The sequence below is a fragment of the Helianthus annuus genome, chromosome 9 (genome assembly GCF_002127325.2).
Source record: "Helianthus annuus cultivar XRQ/B chromosome 9, HanXRQr2.0-SUNRISE, whole genome shotgun sequence".
Lineage (NCBI taxonomy): Eukaryota > Viridiplantae > Streptophyta > Magnoliopsida > Asterales > Asteraceae > Helianthus > Helianthus annuus.
Genome location: NC_035441.2, coordinates 14996083 through 15003882, shown reverse-complemented (window position 1 = coordinate 15003882; position 7800 = coordinate 14996083).

Genomic DNA, 7800 nt, shown 5'->3' with positions numbered 1-7800 from the left:
ATAGCTATACTCTCCCATTTCCATATCAGAATTGGCAGTTGTTCGAGTAAGCCAGAGGGTCTTTGATGTTCAACCTTGACTCTTGCACACGTTAGGCAACTTCCGACATAAAGGGCGATATCCCTTTTCATGCCCGGCCACCAGTACTTGTAACGGAGGTCCTGGTACATTTTATCTGCACCGGGATGAATAGAATATCGGGATTTGTGGGCTTCATCCATTAGAATCTTTCGCAAATCAGTCCGCTTAGGGATCCAAATTCGGTCCAGATAATAGAAAATCCTATTCGATTTGCTTACAAGCTGGGATCCATCGTGATAGATTCTTTCCTTCTTCAGGTGTGTTCATTAAAACAAGCATGTTGGGCTTCGCGGATGAGGGTTTCGAGGTCGTGCTGAGCTTGGGTATTGTGAATACTAAGCAAATAACTCCGTCTGCTGAGCGCGTCAGCAACAACATTTGCTTTGCCTGGGTGATAACGAATCTCACAGTCGTAATCGTTAAGAAGTTCTACCCATCGGCGTTGACGCATATTAAGTTCTCTCTGATTAAAGATGTGTTGTAAACTCCTGTGATCGGTGAAGATCGTACACTTGGTACCATACAGGTAGTGTCGCCAAATCTTCAATGCAAAGACAACCGCGCCTAGCTCGAGATCATGGGTTGTATAGTTCTTCTCGTGTATTTTGAGCTGGCGAGATGCGTAAGCTATAACCTTGTCCCGCTGCATAAGAACACAACCAAGACCAAGGTTGGAAGCATCACAATAGACAATGAAGTCGTTGTTTCCGTCGGGCAATGTGAGAACGGGAGCATTGCATAGCATGTGCTTGAGGGTTCGAAAAGCAGACTCTTGTTCGGTTCCCTAAACAAAAGGCTTGTCTTTATGGGTAAGAGCGGTAAGCGGCACAGCGATCTTAGAGATCCTTTGATAAATCACCGATAATAGCCCGCTAGTCCGAGAAAAGAACGAACTTCAGACGGGTTCTTAGGTGTAATCCAACTCTTAACTGCTTCAATCTTCGCGGGATCGACATGTATGCCCTGACTATTAACGATGTGACCCAGAAACTAAACCTCCTCCAACCAGAATTCGCACTTGGAGAACTTGGCATAGAGTTGATTCCCCTGAAGTAACTCGTGAACCAAACGTAGATGTTGCGCGTGTTCGGCTTTCGACTTGGAATAGATCAAGACATCGTCGATGAACACGATAACGAAATGGTCTAGAAATGGCTTACACACGCGATTCATCAGATCCATGAAAACTGTGGGTGCGTTAGTTAAACCAAAAGGCATAACAACGAACTCGTAGTGGCCGTATCGAGTGCGAAAAGCGGTTTTAGGTATATCTTCTTCCTGAATGCGCAGTTGATGATAGCCTGAGCATAGATCGATCTTCGAGAAACACGTAGCACCTTGTAACTGATCAAATAAATCATCGATTCGAGGCAGAGGGTAACGGTTCTTGATGGTTAGCTTATTCAACTCCCGATAATCGATGCACATCTTGAACGATCCATCCTTCTTTTTAACGAAAAGGACTGGTGTGTCCCAAGGAGAGGTGCTCGGGCGAATAAAGCCTTTTTCAAGTAACTCCTGGAGTTGGTTCGAGAGTTCCCGCATTTCGGATGGCGCGAGTCGATAAGGGGCTTTGGCAACAGGGTTAGCTCCAAGAATGAGGTCGATACGCAAGTCGATATCACGACTTGGCGGTAGTCCAGGAAGATCATCAGGGAACACCTGAGGAAATTCACGAACCACTGGAACGTCTTTAACTTCGGCCTTCTTTTTCTTTTCATTCTCCACTACTACAATGTTGGCCAAGAAAGCTCTGTATTCCTTGCGGAGGTACTTGCTAGCTTGGACACATGACATGAGCTTGAGACCTTTCATAGCAATTTCATCGTTTACACACAATATATCACCATTCGTGAGCGAGAATCGAATCATTTTATCAAAGCACACAACTTCAGCATGATTCTCGCGAAGAAAGTCCATGCCTACTATGACGTCGAAACTTCCGAGCTACATCGGAATAAGGTCGATTGGGAAGATGTGATTGTTGAGCTCGAGAGTACAATCACGAAGAACAGAGTTAACGGCGACAGTTCTTCCAGTAGCGACTTCGACTTCGAATGACGAGGGGAGATAAGAGCGCTTACGACTAAGGAGCGTCTCGAATTCAAACGACACAAAGCAGTTATCGGCTCCAGTATCAAACAAACACGATGCTTAAATACCATTCACAAGGAACGTAGCATTAACCACGTTGTTGTCACCCTAGGCTTGGCGAGCATTGATGTTAAAGGTTCTGGCGCGTGCTGCTTGTTGCTGAGGCTGTTGCTGCTGTTGCTGGGGCTCTTGCTTCACAACCCTGTTCGGGCACATGTTTGCAAAGTGGGTAGGATCTCCACATGCAAAGCAGACTCGAGCATTGATCGCGGGCGCTTAAGCTGTGTGTTGGCCTTGAGGGGCTGGGAGTAGAGCTTGATGAGCAGTGGCAGGAGTTGCGGGGTTACGGGGACCATAGCGACAATTCGCAGTGAAATGACCGTAAAGATTGCAATGAGCGCAGAAACGACAGGCGAGTCCCACCGGATGATGATATGAGCATGTCGGGCAGAGTGGGTGGGGACCTGTGTAAGCACGCTTTGCTGGCGGCGCTTGCGTAACCAGTGCTGGTCGATGGTGAGACTGCTACTGAGCCGGTACGGCGTGCAGAGGAGCAGCAGTGGTTGTGACAGCACAGTTCTTGTTGCTGGAGCTGCTGTTGTGGTGCTTCTTCTTGCGGCGTGATGACTTGGATGGTTAAGCAGTGGTGGTGTCGGCGGTCGGTGCAGTAGTAGCTTGATGCAGAGACTTGGAAGGCTTATCCCAGAAACCAGATTTTACCCGCTTGTCGTTGATCTTGGCCGCAAGCAAGTAAGTCTCCTCAATCGATGATGACTTGGCGGCGTGAACGAAATCGGCAACACAATCGGGTAGAACTCGAATGTACTTCTTGATGGCCATGTCTGGCGTCTTGACTTGATCGGGACAGATAATGCTAAGCTACTTAAAGTGAGCAGTCAAGGCAGCGTTGTCTCCATCCTTCTGCTTGATGTTCCAAAACTCGTCCTCCAGCTTTTGGCGTTCATGGGGAGGGCAGAATTCGTCAATCATGATGGCTTTCAGCTCTTCCCAAGTCAGCTCATAAGCTACATCATTCCTGCGTTTGTTTCGTTCGGCCGTCCACCAGTCTACAGCTCGGGACTGGAAGATGCCGGTCGCATTTAGGGTACGGAGATTTTCCGATAGCCGCTTTGGCGCAGAGTGACTTCGACAGAATCAAATCGTTGAAACATAGCAGTAGGGCCATCTTCTCCGGTGAATTCCTTTGGTCTGCATGCCTTGAACTGTTTGAACCTGAAAACAGTCTTGGTGGCATCTTTAGTAGCTTCGGTTCTCGACTACTCAGATGATTTACTGACGTTTTCATAGACATCGCTCACAGCTTTTGCTACTTGTTTGGCGATGATAGCAGCAAGACGTCGGTCTCTCTTTTCTTGGCGAGTAAGAGGGGTTCGGTGTCCAGATGACGACATGGTCTGCAACAGACATCGTCGTAGGTCTTAGACACATTAAATCGAATCTCACCTCACACGTCTAGTTCTAACTAAAGCTCAGGAACACGATAAAGCATGTATCACATAAACACATAGGCATGAAAATCACATAATCACAGAAGCACGTAAGCATGTAGGTATTTAATCACAGAGGCAGTCAGAATACAGAAACCTATCATTCAAAGCTCGCGTATCGTTCGATTATAGCGATCGCGTATAGTACTTGGAATAGTATAGTATAATCGTATAGCATGTCGAGCATAGTATAGGCATGTATCTTAGTATCGTCTAGATTTGCAGCGACTTGTTATCGTCTTGAGATAGAGCAGCAATGCGAGTCGTGTGTGTCGATCGAAGTGATAGCAAAAATCGAATAATTCTCTAAAAATTTAAACACGTAAACAGGTAAATACACACAAAGCACATAAAATCGGCAAATCATCAGAGTCAGCAGTTGCGGGCTCAGAATCGAAACACATAGAATCGAGAAAGAGATTGTCTGTGGCTATTAGACATTGACTACCCAAAGCGATTCGACTATTCACGTTAGACTTGTCGTCACATTTCGACTTTCGGGATCGTGTTTCTGCCTTGATTCTTGGGCATTCGGCACGCATTCCCTAGGTCCTACTCGTGAGTTCAGGTCGTTGGAGTCTGTCGAGGCTTTGGTGAGATAAATAAAACTCGAAACAAGTTGTCAAGGTTAGGGTTTCACCCCTAGCTTAGCAACTTCTTCCTTGTTTTTAGTAAAATAAAGGAGATTATACATCAAAATATGGATTTCACTCCTGATTTGGTATAATTCTCCTTGTTAAACAAGCGTTCGTTATTGAAAAGTAATGAAGAAATCATTGATAAGTTTGTCAAAACAATATTGACCAAGCAACTTAGTCGAGAGTTTGCGGTTATCACACCTAATCCCGACTTAGTCGCTTGTCTCTGGTTGAAAATTCGAGTGAAGTGACAGTGTAGAATAAGCGAGACGTAACACATAAACTTGGTCTGTTGGTTCCTAACTATAGTCTAGGTCTCTAAGACGTCGACCCGGACTAGGTCGAGTCTAGCCTAATTCCCTATAGTTATGGCTCTGATACCAATCTGTCACACCCCAACCGATGGCGGAATCATCGGGGCATGGCACTAAGCGAAACAGATTGTCCAGACGTTTCCACAACAACTATTATCACTATTCAATTTATGTAATACGTCCCATACCGTACCTCAAATAGTAAACAAATTATTACAAATAACAACTAGTCAAATATCCTGTTCCGACAACTCAGATTCAAATATAAATATAAATATTGTTTATCTACGTCTAGAGACTCGTCCTGCAAGATCTACAGATAACTATGCTCTAGACTCCTATTCTAGCTTCACCTTCCTAGCAGCTAGGCATCCTAAACACCTGCCACATACGTTAAAATAAAGTCAATACATAAAATGTAAAGGTGAGCATACAAGTTTGATAATAGCATACAGAGTTCGAAATAGTTTACGCATAACCAGCACATACACAGAGGAAAACGTAGCTTGTTAGTTATCGACATGGATCTATCGATACCAGTGACTGCGGGTTGACTGCCCGAGGCAGTTCGCAATACATGATTACCACCATAATCCATGCAAGTAATGGTCCTTGACAACCCCCGTGTGAACGGGTGCTGAGTCCAAACTATAGTACTATCGTCGTTAAGGCAGGTAGACAGCATTCCACGTGTAAACATAACAACAAGCATTCATTTAGTCACGTAATACATGCGGTAACGGTTAGCGTTAAAGTAATTGAGTTGTGTGTTCGATTGTGATTTAGAATATGTAACGTATGTAACACCCAAAAGTGCTAAAGCAAAAAGGGTTCGAGTATACTCACAACGGTTGATGGATTGAAGGGAGCGCTTGAGAGTAGGGTTAGCCTGAATAGTTCGATAGTATAACGATGAGTAACGCGAAAAATGGAAACAAGTGTTGGAGAGTCGGTCGGCTTAGTCGATCGGACGGTAGGTCCGGTCGGTCGGCTTAACCGTTCGATTAATAGTCCGTTCGGACAACCTGTCCGGTCGCTCGGTAAGTCTGATCAGATGGACTGTTCGAGTGGATTGTTTCTTCCTTTGAGTAGGATGTGTTTGTGTATGATGGTATGACTTTTTGAAGTTTTCGTTGTAGTATTTGAAAACTTGAAGTGTCCTTACCTTTCAGGACGATCGATCGAACAGACCGTTCGATCGGCCGGCTTAACCGATCGGTCAGGTACTTCAGTAACAAGTCCTCGGCAGGGTGTCACTTGATCGGACGGCATGTTCGATCGGGTGGCACTCCAATGCGTCGAACAAGTTGAAAATCGATTAAGTGTTGAAGCATAGTATCTCATGATCCGAAGAGTAATTCAATCAGACAGTAGTCCGATCGATTAGCATTCGTTCAATACTAGACTTCATAAAGTTGTTAAAGTGTGGGCCATGTGCTAGCCGATCGGCTGGCCTGGTCGATCGGCTGACTTATCCGATCGGCTGGTCTGTCCGTTCGGACAGCCTGTCCGATCGGTCAGCATCCTGACCTGGTCGGCCTGATAATCTAACACTTGGTTGTTCTGATTCTGTTTGTCATTATATCGAGGTATTTTGACAACGAGTTGAACCATAGAACCCTCGTCCTTACTTGTTTCTCCTGCTCGGACAGGAATCACCCAAGTGCGGCCGGTGAACGGTTCGGAACGGAGTTTAACGTGTAACCCGAAATCGGTGAACCTCGTGGATAGAAACTGAATCTTGAACCGCACAACTACTAGAATGATTAGTAAGTCGGCTCAAGCCTCGTTTCTATCGGTTTGGAGGCATTGAGTGTAAAAGAGTTGAAATAAAGTTGGAAAATCCATCTTTCAATCCTTTACACCATGTAAATGTTTAGATCTATGATAGATCTTTGTTTGTTTATGTGGAAATCCGTTAGATCCAAGTTATTTTTGGTGGATTGAGGCCAAAACATGAAGTTCTTCAAGAACACCATGATGACATCTTCCTAGAACACTTGAAACTTGATGATTTCACGGTTAAAAGTCAAGATTCGAAAGATAGAAAGGTGTAGGAGTGTGCATAGATCAAGAAAGTACAAGATTTAGGATGAAATCTTACCGGAATCGGGAGAAATCTAAGAAAAAAGGTGAGAGCACGAGCTAGTCGGTCAGAGCTTTCAAAAAGTGGTAAAGATGACAATGACAGGGGTATTTATAGGCTTCCAAAAGAGGAAAGAGCTGGCCGATCGGCCAGGCACCCCGATCGGACAGCCTGCCGGATCGGACAGTCAGTCCGATCGGCTCGGTTGTTCGATCGGCTAAGAGCCTGATCGTTCAGCTGCCTGTTTCGAGCGTTTGGCGCGACGATTTCTGATATTTCGATTTCGATTGAAGAAGATACGAATACGATAGAGTTTCCTTTTCAATTTACTTTTAATCCCAACCACTATATCTAACATACAAGCATCTGTATCTCGCACTGTCCCTTTTCTTACCAATCATCATGATTCGATTTCGATTGAGTTTCGAGTTTCGATTCGATTGATCACCACACACATAACATAAAGTAAACACGCACAAGTAACACATAAGGCACACACACACGTATAGCAACACCAAAGTTTGCATAGTTCGATCTTCGAGTTCGATGATGATTTGATTAGCTGGATTAATTGACTAATTGACTTTATCGCATTGTTACTTCCTATTATTCACAGTCGTAAAGCGTTTCGCGTCGATAAATATTCGATTACTTCGATTTCTTTGATTATTAACACTTACTCCAAATAATACAACTAAAACAAAACATAAAATAGATTAACTACGGTCAAAGAAGTCGAAATAGGGATTGAGCAAGGAGTGGCAGATCGCAATTAGCGATCTTTTCTTCCTTTGACTTCAATCTTGACTTTGACTTTGACTTTTGAAAACACGGGGTGTTACACCAAGATAGCTCGTAGGTGTTGCTCGTGCTCCTCCTTGGTTTCCGAGTAGATGAGGATGTCATTAATAAACATAATCACGAATAATGCCGGTGCGTTCGTTAAGCCAAACGGCTCGACAAGCTAAACGACTTTCACACTCGGTTCATGGGATCCATGAATAATGCCGGTGCGTTCGTTAAGCCAAACGGCTCGACAAGGAACTCGTAATGCCTGTACGAGTCCTAAAGGTCGTTTC